The sequence below is a fragment of the Mus caroli genome, chromosome 4 (genome assembly GCF_900094665.2).
Source record: "Mus caroli chromosome 4, CAROLI_EIJ_v1.1, whole genome shotgun sequence".
In the NCBI taxonomy this organism is placed as follows: domain Eukaryota; kingdom Metazoa; phylum Chordata; class Mammalia; order Rodentia; family Muridae; genus Mus; species Mus caroli.
Genome location: NC_034573.1, coordinates 65,215,403 through 65,230,848, shown reverse-complemented (window position 1 = coordinate 65,230,848; position 15,446 = coordinate 65,215,403).

Sequence of the window (15,446 nt, the reverse complement as noted above, 5' to 3'; positions counted from 1 at the left end):
CGCTATGGGGGACTTTTGGGATAGCATTGGAAATGTAATTGAGGAAAATATGTAATAAAAATATTAAAAATTAAAAATAAAAAGAAAGAAAGAAATAGTAAAAGAGTGCCACGTATTCATTTCAGTGTTAGAGGAGAAACCAGGACCCTGAGAGGCAATATAAGAACTTTTAAACTCAGCTGTATTCTTTTTGATTTGTTTTTACTGTTGTTTTTTTATTTAAGATATTGTCGCTGGGCATGGTGGCACACACCTTTAATCCCAGCACTTGGGAGGCAGAGGCAGAAGGATTTCTGTGTTCAAGGCCAGCCTGATCTACAGAGCGAGTTCCAGGACAGCCAGGACTACACAGAGAAACCCTGTCTCGAAAAACAAAACAAAACAAAACAAACAAACAAACAAACAAAAAAAGACATTGTCCCCACAAGCAACTCAAAGTGTAAGACAATTGCTATGAGAATGTTTATATCATCCACATACAAAGATATCATTGTATCTTTTATTTACCTCCCAAAAGAGTTTCCAGAGAAATCAAGTATGTAATTATCAGTGAAGCATAGAAATATGATGTAGACTTAGGGAAGAACTTTTTCTGCATAATTTTGGAAGAATGCTGTTCTCCTCCCCTGCTTAAGCTTTCCTGTCCTAGAACTTGCTCCCTAGACTGACTTTGAACTCAGATGTCTGCATGCCTGTCCCCTAAGCACTGGGATTAAAGGCGTGACCCACTGAAGTTTTTCTTCACCTAGAACTTGTTCTATTCTAGTCTGGACTTAAACTCAGAGATCTGCTTGTCTTTGTCTTCTGGGATTAAAGGCTTGTTTGATTTAATTTATTTGGGTGGGATCTTGACCCAAGGTCACTACTTCTTTAATTCAATTTAATATCCTTGAATATAGGATTCAATTCCATTTCACTTCCTGGTACTCCTTTAATGCTCAAACCATGTATTATATATATATATATTTTTTTTTTCTTTCTCAGCTTGCTATGCTTGTTTAAAATGCTCTTCATGAGACTTAAGCGGAGAACAAAGTCTATGATGGGAAATTCTGAGACTTCCTTTGTCAATGTAATTAACCTGAGTCTCTTCACCTTAGCCTCAGGCAGACTCTACAGACAAGGGCAAAAAGTAACTACATTCTTCACCAAAATACAACAGAAACATTCTCTTGGCCACATGTTAAAACTCTCCACTGAAAGCACTTGGACCAGGTACATACAATTCAAATCACTCTCTGTAACACAATCCTCCATATTCCTAGTAGGATTGTTCATTAAGCTCCATTTAAAAGCATTCCATTGCTTTTCAAATCTAAAGTCCTAAAATCCACATTCTTCCAAACAAAATCATGGTCAGGTCTATCACAGCAATACCCCGCCACCAGTACCAACTACTGTCTTAGTTAGGATTTTATTGCTGTGAACAGATACTATGGCCAAGGCAACTCTTATAAGGACAACATTGAATTGGGGCTGGCTTACAGGTTCAGAAGTTTAATCCATTATCATCAAAGTGGGAGGACACCAGAATCCAGACAGGCATGGTGCAGGAGAAGCAAGTTTTACTTTTTCGTTGGAAAGCTTCGAGGAGAATACTGGCTTCCAGGCAGCTAGGATGAGTGATACAACCACAGTGATACATCTACTCCAACAGGGCCATACGTTCTACTAGTGCCACTTCCTGGGCTGAGCAAATACAAACCATCTTAGCAATCTATTGAACACTTCATCTTTCCTATTAAATAAAGTAGTATACAATTTGTTTCATACTAGATTATGGCTGGATTCAAGTCCTATCAGGGATAATTAGTTCCATATATTGCTACACATATGTATATTGATACATAGCCATCTACTGGAACATTGAAAACCTACTAGTAGCCACACATTCAAAGAAGAATGACTCTCCATTCCTCAGAATATAGCAACTGCCCATAGCTCTTCAATAAGGGATAGTGCGTGCAGATCACCTCCACCATGAATACCAGACTATTAGTTAGCTTCATGTTGTTCAGGTCTTACTCTGGTAACCATAGCTTCTGTGAGTTCAGGAATATAAAAGCATAGTCATGTCTAGATGCCAACATTTAGCAACACTTGTCTCCATCCTCCAGCTCTTAATTTTTTCCAGCCCTCTTCTACAGTGTTGTTCCTTGAGACTAGAAAGGAGAAGGATTAATAAAGCCCTGTTTAGAAGTGAATACTCAACACTTACTCCTTGGCAGTTACCATTCTCTGCAGAGATTGCTGATCAATACAAATGATAGATACTCCGAAAAGTTGATAGCAGCTCAGATCTATGGATATAAACAAATTTATTAGAAGGCATTTTGACAGGATGGACATTTTGCAAGGTAGTAATAGCCAAATATACCCTAGGGCATAAGAACTTCACAGCCAGGAGCTTGATAATGATTACAGTAACAGCCATGATATTCCCTTTATTAATTCAGGAATCATATACAATCACAGTGAGGTTAGTTACTTATAAAAGTTATGCCTTTGAACACTGTGCACATCTTATCAGTATAGAAACATGCAGAATCCAGTGCTGGGTAAGAATACTGGTTTCTTCTTCTCTCCAGTGGACTTCATAGTATCTATTTGACTGTAAAGCTATCTAGAAGAGTGTTCTGCAGTTGGTAGTGATAGATTTCTCCATGTCATGAAGACTAAGAAAACACAATCTTTTAATATCCTCAGAAAATTTCTTTAAATTTGTCCACAGAGAATACTTAAGAAATAGAAAAGAATCATCATCAGCTTTCACTATTTTAATAAAGATTTAAATTGTCTACGTGTCAGTTGTGTGCTGTCAATTTATCTCTAAAACCATATAGGATTGTAAACACCATGTGACTGTGTGGATTAATTAGAAGCAAATCCATTTATGATGCATTCTTATTCCTGTGTGTATGTGTGTGTGTGTGTTTAAGGGAAGCATGATTTGTAGATAGAGGTTATTGCAGAATTCCCAAGAGTCACAGCTTTCCTTCCTCCATCCTGTTCTGCATACTGGATGATCTCAGGTGATGAGGCTCAGTTGATATTTTGTTGATTTCAGACTGAATCTCAGTAGGTAGCAATGGTTGTCCTTGAACTTTGTCAGTAGCCCACAGAGTGAATTAAAGTAAACATTGCATTCAGCAGGAGATAGTAGGACCACACACAGGCCAGCACACATGCACCCATGCTTGCACTCAAGCAGCAACCCACTCACACTCATATCTACACGCAGAAGTAGTGACAAGGAGTGGGAGAGAGAAACACTAGGGCAAATGAAAAGCACACCATCATAGTACTAAAAAGCATGTGTTTTCCCTGTAATGTTTATAAAACACAAAGTTAAATGTGGCTTTCAGCTTCAAAGCCTCCTAATTTAGTAGACAGAGAGTGGTCAGCATGAAGAAAGAACCTAAAATACTTCCTTGAGTTAGATTGAATTTAGTCGCCCGTCCCCTCCCTTTATTGAGGGTGTGGCCTGTCTAGGGCTGGGCAAGACTTTTAGGGAGAGATCTGAATGAAGGGGAGGAACTTCCAGGGCTCTATTTAAAGCCAATCTGCTCTACTATCAGGGCCATTTGAAAGTGAGCTCCAGCCTGAGAGGGAGGCAGAGGCATGGCCCTGGGAGCAGACATGAATGAAACACTAGATGAGAAGCCTGTGCACGTGAAACTAGAGATGTCCATCCAGTCTCCTTCCAAGAGAATGCAGCCCCTAGACCAGAAGGATAAAGAGAATCAGTCATTTGAGAGTTGGGGGAACACTGGCAGGATTTCCAAGATCTCTCCCAAGGGCAAAAGTAGGGTTTAGGTCTTTGAACTACTGATGGGCTTGAGGAAGGTAAAGAGAGGGGATGGCTGCACTCTGCATTCCATTCCTTACCTATATAGTTCAAAACAAAATGTGTGGGTGTGTGTGGGGGGGGCATGTGTGCCTGTGTAGGCCTGCTTTTTGCCAATGGCTGTGTCAGCTGAATATCCTTAGGACTGTATTTTGGAGTGTTTGCTGAGGCAGCTTGAGAACATCCAAATTAGGTACAAAGAGGGAATGGGGAATTGAAAAATAGTGGGGGACTGCATGGGATTTCAAGGCATGCAAGGAGCTTGGCTTAATGGAAGCTGATCTCAGGCTTTCCTGAGAAAGTTGGGGACCTGTCACCAATCACCACTTCTTCCTACAGAGAACACATGGCCAAGATCAGAGGTTAAGGTCCCCAGTCAGAAGAAATCTCAGGAAAGCTGGGCTGTCTCCTCATGTGGACCAAACAAGAAAAGCAGCAAGCTGAAAGAGAAGAAGAGGGACAGACCATCTCCCTCCAGAGAAAGAGGAAGGGACAAGCTAGTGTCCACCCACATAAGAGGTAGGTCTGGGCTTTGAAGAAGCAGGACTCAGGGCCCAAAAGCATTGGGAGCTAAGCAAATCTTGGAGTGGACACATCTGGTAGTGACTGACCAGGTGGGGTTTCTTGAACAGAATAGCTGTCTGGGTTGGTTGGAAGTTTCCTGCATTTCCACGGGATGTTACAAAAAGATCCTCTGGGGAGTGCTTTAGGGCAGGTGAGCTGTTGAGTTAAAGGAAATGAGTGTGCAAAGTGATTAAGATCCATGCTCTCTCCCACAGATATCTCGCACACAAAACTGCATGTTAGGGACCGAAGGCCCCAGCCAAGATCTCCTGTGAGAACTCTGAAGCGAAGTCGCTGGGGTGACAGCCCAGATGCACCCTACCACGCTGCCAAGAGGTGCAGAAAGCCTTNTCCGGAAGCCAGCTTAGGCCTGACATTCTCACATCTGATGTCCAGAGTCTTCACCAATCTGAGTGCCTTGCAGGTGACCCTGGATGACCTACAGGCCCCTGGAGGTGCCTTCCTGCGTATGCCCTCAAGCAGCCTAGAGCCCACTGTCTCTCAGCGTGCCTGGCTCACTTGGCAACTGTATCATGCAGGAGCCACAGTGCACTGGGCGCTTCAAACAGTCAATTCTATCTTGACCTCACAGGCCAGCCTGCTCAGACACACCTGCCCTCAAGGCTATTCCTTCACTGCTGACCCTAAGACTGTGCCCACCTCTTCTCTTCTCACAAGATCCAGGTCAGCCAGCTGGCACAGAAAGCAGGGAACTTATCATCTCCCAACCTTGGGATGATCACAGTAGGCCAGAGAGACCAGGATGCAAGCCTTGAGTCCAGTGAGCACCAAACCATCTGCTACTCCATAGCAACTCAACCTCAGTGCAAGTGTCTCTCCAATCAATGACATAGGACCTCACAGTGAAGAAAACCTGGGAAGACTCTCTGGGGAACTTGGACTGTTGAAACCTTTCACTTTTGTGGACCCTTCTACCTGCCCTTTAGGACATGGCCATCATTTGAGAAAAGACTGACTTTTAGAATTCAATCAGCCAATTGAGCTTGGGTATTCTCCCCTCTTGGACTGGGTCCCTTATGCCAACTGAGCATTGAACTGGTCTGGTATGGTACAGACCACCACAACACATTGACTTGGTGTTCTTGGGGTCAAGATCCTGTCCTTGTATATGATAGTAGTCCAGGTCTCCAGCAGCACAGACCTTTCTAGGCACTGGCAAGCCTGTACTTCTTTCCTTGAGTTTGAACTCACATTCTTTCTGCTGAGCACTCTGGCACTGCCTGGAATCTGGACTTTACCTCAGTTTAGCAAGTTGGACTATGACCTCTTCTAGTTTTGGAATGTTGATGAACTTAGAACACAGCTCACCATTCAGTAGACTTACTCTGCCACTGTGTTTGCACTCACACAGCCACCCACTCACACCCAATCTACACACAGAAAGAGACAAGGAACTAGAGAGTAACACCATGGCAAATGAAAAGCACACACTCATAGTATGAAAAAGCATTTTGTTTTCTGTGTAATGTTTCTAACACACAAGGTTAAATATGGCTTTCAGCTTCAAACTCTCCCAATTTAGGGAAAGAGTGGTCAGAATCAAGAAAGAACCTACAATACTTCCTTGACTTAGATTGAATTTAGACATCCCCACCCCTCCATTTCTTGAGGGAGTGGCCTGTTGAGGGCATGTCAAAAGCTTCAGGAAGAGGTCTATAGGCAGAGGAGGGTCTTCCAGGGCTCTATTTAAAGACAGTCAGCATGGCCCTGGGAGCAGACTTGAGAGACACACAAGCAGAGAAGCATAGACATATGAAACTAGAGATGTCCATTCTGTCTCCAACCAAGAGAAAGCAGTCCCTAGACCAGAAGCCACAAGAGAATCAGTCCCCTGTGAATGGGGTGAACACTGGCAGGAGTTTCAAGTCCTCTCCAAAGGGCAAAGGTAGGGTTTAGATCTTTGAACTACTGATGGGCTTGGGGAAGGTGAGGAGGGAGGCCAGCTGCACACTCTGTGCCCTCCCTGTACAGTTGAAAACAAAGTATGTGTGTGTGTGTGTGTGTGTTTAACGGGAGCATGATTTGTAGATAGAGGTTATTGCAGAATTCCTGAGAGTCATAGCTTTCCTTCCTCCACCCTGTTGTACAGAATGACCGATCTCAGGTGATGAGGCTCAGTTGACAATTTTGTTCATTTGAGACTTGTAGTGGCCATTCCTGGTTGTTAACTTGACTATATTTGGAATGAACTACAATCCAGAATTGGAAGGCTCACCAGTGACCCTCATCTGGAGGCTGGGAGATAGAAGTTTCTGATCTGGATCTTGGTATGGAGATCTTGAGGCATAGTGGCTATGGATTCCAGAAGATTAAATCTCCAAGTTCAAGGTGATCCGGGATTAAAGGTGTGGTAGAACACACCTTTAATCTGGGCTACACCTTTCATCTGGGATTAAAGGTGTGGTGAAACACACCTTTAGTCTGGGCTACACCTTCTGCTGGAGACCATATAAGGACATTGGATGAAAGGAGTCTCACTCTTGTTCCTTTGCCTGCTTGCCCTGTGGGACTGAGTAACTGCTGGATCCTTGGACTGCCATTCATAGCTACTACTGAACCATTGTTGGGAATTGGGCTCCAGACTGTAAATCATCAATAAATTCCTTTACTATGTAGAGACTATCCATAAATTCTGTGACTCTAGAGAACCCTGACTAATACAAGACTGAGTCTCAGTAGGTAGCTTTGGTTGTCCTTGAACTTTGTCAGTAGCCCACACAGTGCATCCATTTAAACATATATTCAAAAGGAGGTAGTAGGGCCACACACATGCTGGTACACTTGCACCCATTCCTGCACTCACACAGACACCCACTCACATCACATCTATACTCAGAAAGAGTGACAAGGAGTGGGGGAAACACTATGGCAAATGAAAAGCACACAACCATAGTACTAAAAAGCATTGTGTTTTCCCTGTAATGTTTATAAAACACAAAGTTAAATGTGGCTTTAAGCTTCAAAGCCTCCCAATTTAGTAGACAAAGAGTGGCCAGAATCAAGAGAAAACGTACAATACTTCCTTGAGTTAGATTGAATTTAGCAGCCCCTCCCCTCCCTTTATTGAGGGTGTGGCCTGTCTATGGCTGGGCAAGACTTTTAGGGAGAGTTCTGCAGGAGGGGGAGGGGCTTCAAGGGCTCTATTTAAAGCCAATCTTCTCTACTGTCAGGGCCATTTGAAAGTGAGCTCCAGCCTGAGAGGGAGGCAGAGGCATGGCCCTGGGAGCAGACATGAGTGAAACTCAAGTTGAGAAGCATGGGCATGTGAAACTAGAGATGTCCATCCAGTCACCTTCCAAGAGAGAACAGCCCCTAGACCAGAAGGCAAAAGAGAATCAGTCCTCTGAGAGTTGGGAGAACACTGGTAGGATTTCCAAGACCTCTCCCAAGGGCAAAGGTAGGATTTAGGTCTTTGAACTACTGATGTACTAGGGGAAGGTAAAGAGAGAGGTTGGCTGCACTGGGCATTCCATTCCCTCCCTGCATAGTTCAAATATGTGTGTGTGTGTGTGTGTGTGTGTGTGTGTGTGTGTGTTTGTATGTCTGGACATGTGTGCCTGTATGGGCCGACTTTTTGCCAATGGCTGTATCATCCAAGTATTCTTGGGATGTATTTTGGAATGTTTGTTGAAGCAGCTTGAGAACATCCAAATTAGGTACAAAGAGGGAATGGGGAATTGAAAAATAGTGGAGGACTACATGGGATTTCAAGGCATGCCAGGAGCTTGACCTTATGGAAGCTGATCTCAGGCTTTCCTGAGAAAGTTGGGGAACTGTCACCAATCACCACTTCTTCCTACAGAGAACAAATGGCCAAAGTCAGAGGTTAAGGTCCCCAGTCAGAAGAGATCTCAGCAAAGCTGGGCTGTGTCCTCATGTGAACCAAACAAGAGAAGCAGCAAGCTGAAAGAGAAGAAGAGGGGCAGACCATCTCCCTCCAGAGAAAGAGGAAGGGACAAGCTAGTGTCCACCCACAGAAGAGGTAGGTCTGGGCTTTGAAGAAGCAGGACTCGGCCCAAGAGCCCTGGGAGCTAAGCCAACCTTGGAGATGACACATCTGGTAGTGACTGGCCAGGTGGGGTTTCTCGAACCAAAGATCTGTCTGGGTTTGTTGGAAGTTTCCTGCATTTCCATGTGATGTTACAAAAAGATACTTTGGTGTGTGTTTTGGGGCAGGGGAGCTGCTGTGTTAAAGGAAATGAGTGTGCAAAATGATTAAGGTCCATGCTCTCTCCCACAGATATCTTGCACACAAAACTGCATGTTAGGGACCGAAGGCCCCAGCCAAGATCTCCTGTGAGAACTCTGAAGCGAAGTCGCTGGGGTGACAGCCCAGATGCACCCTACCACGCTGCCAAGAGGTGCAGAAAGCCTTNTCCGGAAGCCAGCTTAGGCCTGACATTCTCACATCTGATGTCCAGAGTCTTCACCAATCTGAGTGCCTTGCAGGTGACCCTGGATGACCTACAGGCCCCTGGAGGTGCCTTCCTGCGTATGCCCTCAAGCAGCCTAGAGCCCACTGTCTCTCAGCGTGCCTGGCTCACTTGGCAACTGTATCATGCAGGAGCCACAGTGCACTGGGCGCTTCAAACAGTCAATTCTATCTTGACCTCACAGGCCAGCCTGCTCAGACACACCTGCCCTCAAGGCTATTCCTTCACTGCTGACCCTAAGACTGTGCCCACCTCTTCTCTTCTCACAAGATCCAGGTCAGCCAGCTGGCACAGAAAGCAGGGAACTTATCATCTCCCAACCTTGGGATGATCACAGTAGGCCAGAGAGACCAGGATGCAAGCCTTGAGTCCAGTGAGCACCAAACCATCTGCTACTCCATAGCAACTCAACCTCAGTGCAAGTGTCTCTCCAATCAATGACATAGGACCTCATAGTGAAGAAAACCTGGGAAGACTCTCTGGGGAACTTGGACTAATGACACTTTTCACTGATGTGGATCCTTCTACCTGCCCTTTAGATGTGTGTCATTTGAGAAAAGACTGACTTTTAGAATTCAATCAGCCAATTTAGCTTTGGTATTTTCCCCTCTTGGAAATGGTCTCTTTTGCCATCTGAGCATTGAACTGGCCTTGTATGGTACAGACCACCACAACACATTGACCTGGTGTTCTTGGGATCAAGATCCTGTCCTTGTGTATGTAGTCCAGGGCCCCAGTAGTCCAGGGCCCCAGCTGCACCGAGCTTTCCAGGCTCTGGGAAGCCTGTGCTCCTTTTCTTGAGTTTGAACTCACATTCTTTCTTTCTGCTGAGCACTCTGGCACTGCCTGGGATCCTGACTTTATCTAAGGTTAGCAAGTTGAACTAGGACCTCTTCTAATTTTGGCATGTTGATGAACTTAGAAAACAGCTTGCCATTCAGTAGACTTACTCTGCCACTGTCAATCCATTTAGTCCTCTAAATCTATGATGTTTTGTTTTTTAATCCATTTTAACTTTTGTCTTGGTTGTATCCTCTCTTGTAATGCTTCATCATGGTTTTCACTATTTTAATAAAGATTAATTAGTCTACATGTCACTTGTGTGCTGTCAATTTATCTCTTTGCAAACTATCTATGATTGTATATACTATTTGCTCTTGTGGAGTAATCAGAAACAAATTTATTTACTCTCATTTCTTATTTGGGTTTATTGGTGAGAGTTCTTGTGTGTGTGTGTGTGTGTGTGTATGTGTGTGTGTGTATGTGTGTGTGTGTATGTATGTGTGTGTATGTGTGTGTGTGTGTGAGAGAGAGAGAGAGAGTCTAGCGAGTCTAGCATAATTTGGAGATAGAGGTCATTGCAGAGCTTCTGATAGTCATATCATTCCTTCCTTCATCCTTTCTGCAGACTGATCTCAGGTAATGAGGTTCAGAGCACATTTCGTTAGTTTGAGACTGGGTCTCAGTAGATAGCTCTGGTTGTTTACCTTTCTCTATAGACCAGGCTGAGTTCTTATCAGATAGATCTGTCTGCTCTTGACTGCTAAGTGCTGAGATTAAAGTTTAATGCCAACAAATCTGTTCCACTTGACCTAACACTCTTCTTTCCTTGCTTGCTTCCATTCATCCTTTCTTCCCTTCTGCCCTCTTTCCTTTTTTCCTTCCTTTCTTCCTTCCCTCCTTTTCTCAGGCAGTATCTCTGTTAATGTTCCATTGCTGTGAACCTAACCCTATATCATGAGGTAGTGGGTTGTGTGTCTGTTGTGTGAAGTCAGTCTCCAGATACTAACAGGCCCACATTGGGTCTTGATGTATGATGCAATCTAGGCAGTGTCCTTATGCTCATGCAGACATCCTTGGGTGCAAGAAAATCTGATAATCTCTTGGCTGGCACTGGAGATGTGTGCTACTACCCCAGATTATATAGTGTAAGGAATTTATTTATACAGAGAATGGTAGAGTGAATTTCATCATTTTCTTGTAACTGGAGAAAACTATCCTGTTTCTTTGGCAGTTAGAAGACCAATAACTGGTTTTGTTTTTATGTTTATATCAGTCTCAAGAGTTCTTTATTTCCACATGCTAGTTAACATATTTTTCATATGATAGAGCTTATTACTGTGAAATGCTTGCCCTGAGTGTTTTTTTTTTCTTTTTTCTTTTTATTAGATGTTTTCTTTATTTACATTTCAATGATATCTCCTTTTCTAGTTTTCTCCCCTGAAAATCCCCTCCCTATCCCTCCTCACTCTCCAACCCACCCACTCCCATTACTGGTCCTGGCATTCCCCTACACTGGAGCTTAGAACCTTCACAGGACCAAGGGCCTCTCCTCCCTTCGATGACCTACTAGGCCATTATCTGCTACACATATAGCTAGAGCCACAAGTTTTATCATGTGTTTTCTTTGATTGGTGGTATAGTTCCAAGGAGCTCTGGAGGTACTGGTTAGTTCATAGCTCCATATTCATATATTAACACAAAAGCCAGAATTTACCAGGAAATAGCTATAATATATATGCAAAAAACCTTTGATAAAATATTAGCAAAAAAACAAAACAAAACAAAACAACCCAAAAACCTAGTGCAAAGTAAAAAAGATTATATAAACCATACCCCTGTGAGGTGAGATTCATCCAAAGAATACACAGCCTTATCCAGTATGCATAAAAATAATAACATAAACTACTAAAACATTAAAAAAACAAAAGCCAGAATTCCATAAAAAAACACTCGGGGCAAACGGTCCCAAGGGCCCCAAAGGACTTTCCATGCTATCTTAGGATCACTGGTGAATGGTGGTAGTGCACGCCTTTAATCCCAGCACTTGGGAGGCAGAGGCAGGCAGATTTCTGAGTTCCAGCCCAGCCTGGTCTACAAAGTGAGTTCCAGGACAGGCAGGGCTATACAGAGAAACTCTGTCTCAAAAAACAAAAATAACAAAACCAAGCAAACAGAAACAAAAACAAACAAACAAAGAAAATATATGAATATAGATGTGTTAAGTCCTTATTTCTCAACTCTTTTCAAAGTTCACAAAAGATCAATGCTAATTCTTCAAATGTTTCTGTGGTTTTTACTTCAAAATCACCTATTATTCTTAGGCTTCTCTTATTTAAACAATAGTACTACCCTTGCTAATTACAAGTCTGTTCAGATTGGCTTATCTTGTTTGAGTGAGTTTCAACAGTTTATCTCTTTTAAAGGGGAATTTTAATTTTGTCAGTGTATAACTTCCTTACTAGTTTTTTTGTTTGTTTGTTTGTTTTTTTTTTTTTTTTAGTATTGAAAGTGACTTTCATTCCCGGTTTTAATAGTTCCATCTCCTATCTTCTTATGTACATTAGCTGAACTAAAAAAATGTCAATTGTGTTGATTACTCAATGAAATAAATTTTGTGTTCTTGTCTGAGTATTTCCCTCTATATTTTATGCATGATTTATTTTTACGCTTATGATCACTAATTCCTAGGTTTTTGTTGAGTACAGCTTGCTATTCTTTTCTTAGATTTAGTTCACACAGAAAATAGATATCTGAAAACTATCCTGTTTATCTTAAAAACATGTGAAGGCTCTGCACTTACCTCTAAGCATGGCTCAGCCAGATGTTCTACCTGTCATACTGTCTTTTATTTTTTTTGTTTACGTGAAAAAGTTTTCTAATTTGACTTGTGATTTCTTTTCTGACTTACTGGTCATGTAGAGATGTTTAACTTCCACATATTTGTGAGTTTCTTATGTGTTTTAAAAATAAAATGTATTTTATTTTGTTTTCCAGTTTTTATCACATTGATTATATATTAGTCATTTTTCTAATATTTTTATAATGCTCTGATAATTTTGAGGATCTTTTTCTATATAAAGTTTAGCAAACATCAATAAATACATATAAAATAAGCCTCTCCTTTAAAAAATTAAATAAAGCACTATATCTGTGGGCATGCATACTCAATGAGCCTATTCCTAATGGTGTTCTGCTATACTCATAAATTGGAGCATGGCCCAGGTATCATCAGAAAGGTTTCATCCGGTAACTGTTAGAAGCATATACAAAGGCTCACAGTCAAACATGGGCAGGGCACTTGAGGACTTTCAGGGAAGAGGAAGAAGAATAATTATGGGAGCCAGTGAAGTCGACGATACCACAAGAATATGGCCCACAGAATCAACTAAGCAGGCTTCACACAGAGCATGAAACAACAGGCATAGAGCCTATATGAGTTTCAGTTAGGTCCTCTGCATGTGTGTTATGGTTATGTAGCTTGGTGTTCTTGTGGAACTCCTAAGAGTAGAAGGGATGATTCTCACTCTTTTGCATTCTCTTGAGATCCTTCTCCTTCTTCCTGCTTGGTTGCCTTGTTCAGCCTTGAGATGAGAGATTGTGCCTAGTCTTATTAAACCTTGTTATTCCATGTCCTGGTCCTGGGAGGTTCACTCATTTCTAAGGGGCTTCAAAGGTGGTATGTGGCTGAAGCAGTAGAGGGAGAGGAAGCTGGTGACAGGATATAATGTGTGAGAGAATAAAAATTATTCAAAAATGGATGAGTGTTCTGTTTAGACATATGTAGGGGAGAAGTGGCAAGAGGGAGAGAACACAATGAAAATGTCTAATTTGACTAGTTTTTAATAAAGATTGGGAACCCATAAAATATATTTAAACTATTAAATACGCAGAGCACTGCATTTCTTTGTTTGTTTGTTTGTTTGTTTGCTTTGCTTTGTTTTTCGAGACAGGGTTTCTCTGTNTAGCCCTGGCTGTCCTAGAACTCACTCTGTAGACCAGGCTGGCCTCGAACTCAGAAATCCGCCTGCCTCTGCCTCCCAAGTGCTGGGATTAAAGGCGTGTGCCACCACTCCCGGATTACTGCATTTCTTTTAAACAAGTTTAATGTAAGGGGAAAATTTTTTATCTTCAGGTAGTTTCCAGTCTGTCTGCGGAAGATAAACACTTGGCTGTGGTAGCACTGGGAGATGGTAAAGAAGTAGGCTAGAATGCAAGAAGTGGAAGACAGGTCTTCTTGAACTATCAGTAAGACTTCCATTGGAGTGAGAATTTAAGCTGTGCCTTTAAGACTGTCTTGATCTACCTGGTGAGTGAGAATGAAGATGACTCTAGGCAGATTAGTCAATCCCCTAGTGAATGTACCTGATAAAAGTCCTTCAAGATTGCTAGTGTTATGGCTCAGCAAGTGACTTCAAAAGTGTATTAGTTGTTTGCTTGTTTTGTTTTCATCAATGTGACACAAACTGATCATCTTGGGAGAAGGAACTCAACAGAGAAGAGCCTCCATGCGATTGGCCTATTGCCAAAGGTGTAGGGCACTTTCTTGATTAATGGTTGATAGCAGAGAACCCAGCCATTGTGTGTGGTGACAAGGCTGGGCAGGTGCTATTGAAGGTCATAAGAAAGGTATATGAATTGAGCCTCAAGAGCAGGAAAGTAAGCAGCCCTTCTACATGTCTCTGATTCAGTTCTTGTCATGGTTTATCACAACAGTAGGACATACAGTGTCTTAGTTAGGGTTTTAGTGTTGTGAACATACACTATTACCAAGCCAACTCTTATAAGGACAACATTTAATTAGTACTGGCTTACAGATTCAAAGGCCATGGTAGCATCCAGGCAGGCATGGTGCAAGAGTAGGTGAGAGTTCAGATCCAGGAATCTAGGATCTTCACCTAAAGGCCACTCAGAGAAGACTGGCTCCCACAGATATAGAATAAATGCCCCAATGCCCACCCCCACAGTGACTAACTTACTCCAACAAGACTAAACCTATTCCAACCAGGCCACATCTCCTAATAGTACCAGACCCTGGTGTAAGCATATTCAAACTATTATATACCAATTCCTGGCCCCCATAAGCTTTTTCAAACACATGGGTGTATGGGGGTCCATACCTAAACACAGCATAATGCAAAATATATTTAGTCCAACTTCCAAAATCCCCATAATCTATAGCAGTCTCAATGTTAAAAGTCCAAAGTTCAAAGTCTTTTCTTAGATGCATCCAATCACTTAACTAAAAGCCTCAAAGCAAGACAGGAAACCAGCTAGGCAAATTCCATACTCTGCATCTCCATGTCTGATAACAAAAGTGTCTCCAGATCTCCTTTTTAGTCTTTGTTGATTGCAACATATTTCTTTTTCCTAGGCTGATTCCACTCCCTGTAGCAGTTTTCCTTGGCAGGTATCCCATGGCTCTGGCATCTTTAACATCCTGGGGTCTCCAAGTCATTTTAACTTCACAGGGTCTTGTTCTAATGTCTAGGATTCACAGGAGATCTACTGGGATCCTCTAAAGGACTTGGATCAGTTCTCTAGCTACCCCCTGTGGCACTCTAGGCTCTGGTTGACTCCATCTATTTCTGTAGCTATTATTGGTGGTCATCCCATGGTACTGGCAGCCTTCTGCTGCAACTAGGCTTTACCCATAGCCTCTCATAGTCTCTCTCCATGATACTAACCCTCAACTTCTTTGCATGACCCATTCAGCCTTGGGCGACCAACTGCAATTGATGCTGCACCTCCCTCAGTGGTCTTTCCTGGCATCTCAGAGGGCCAAGATTCAGATGCTTTCC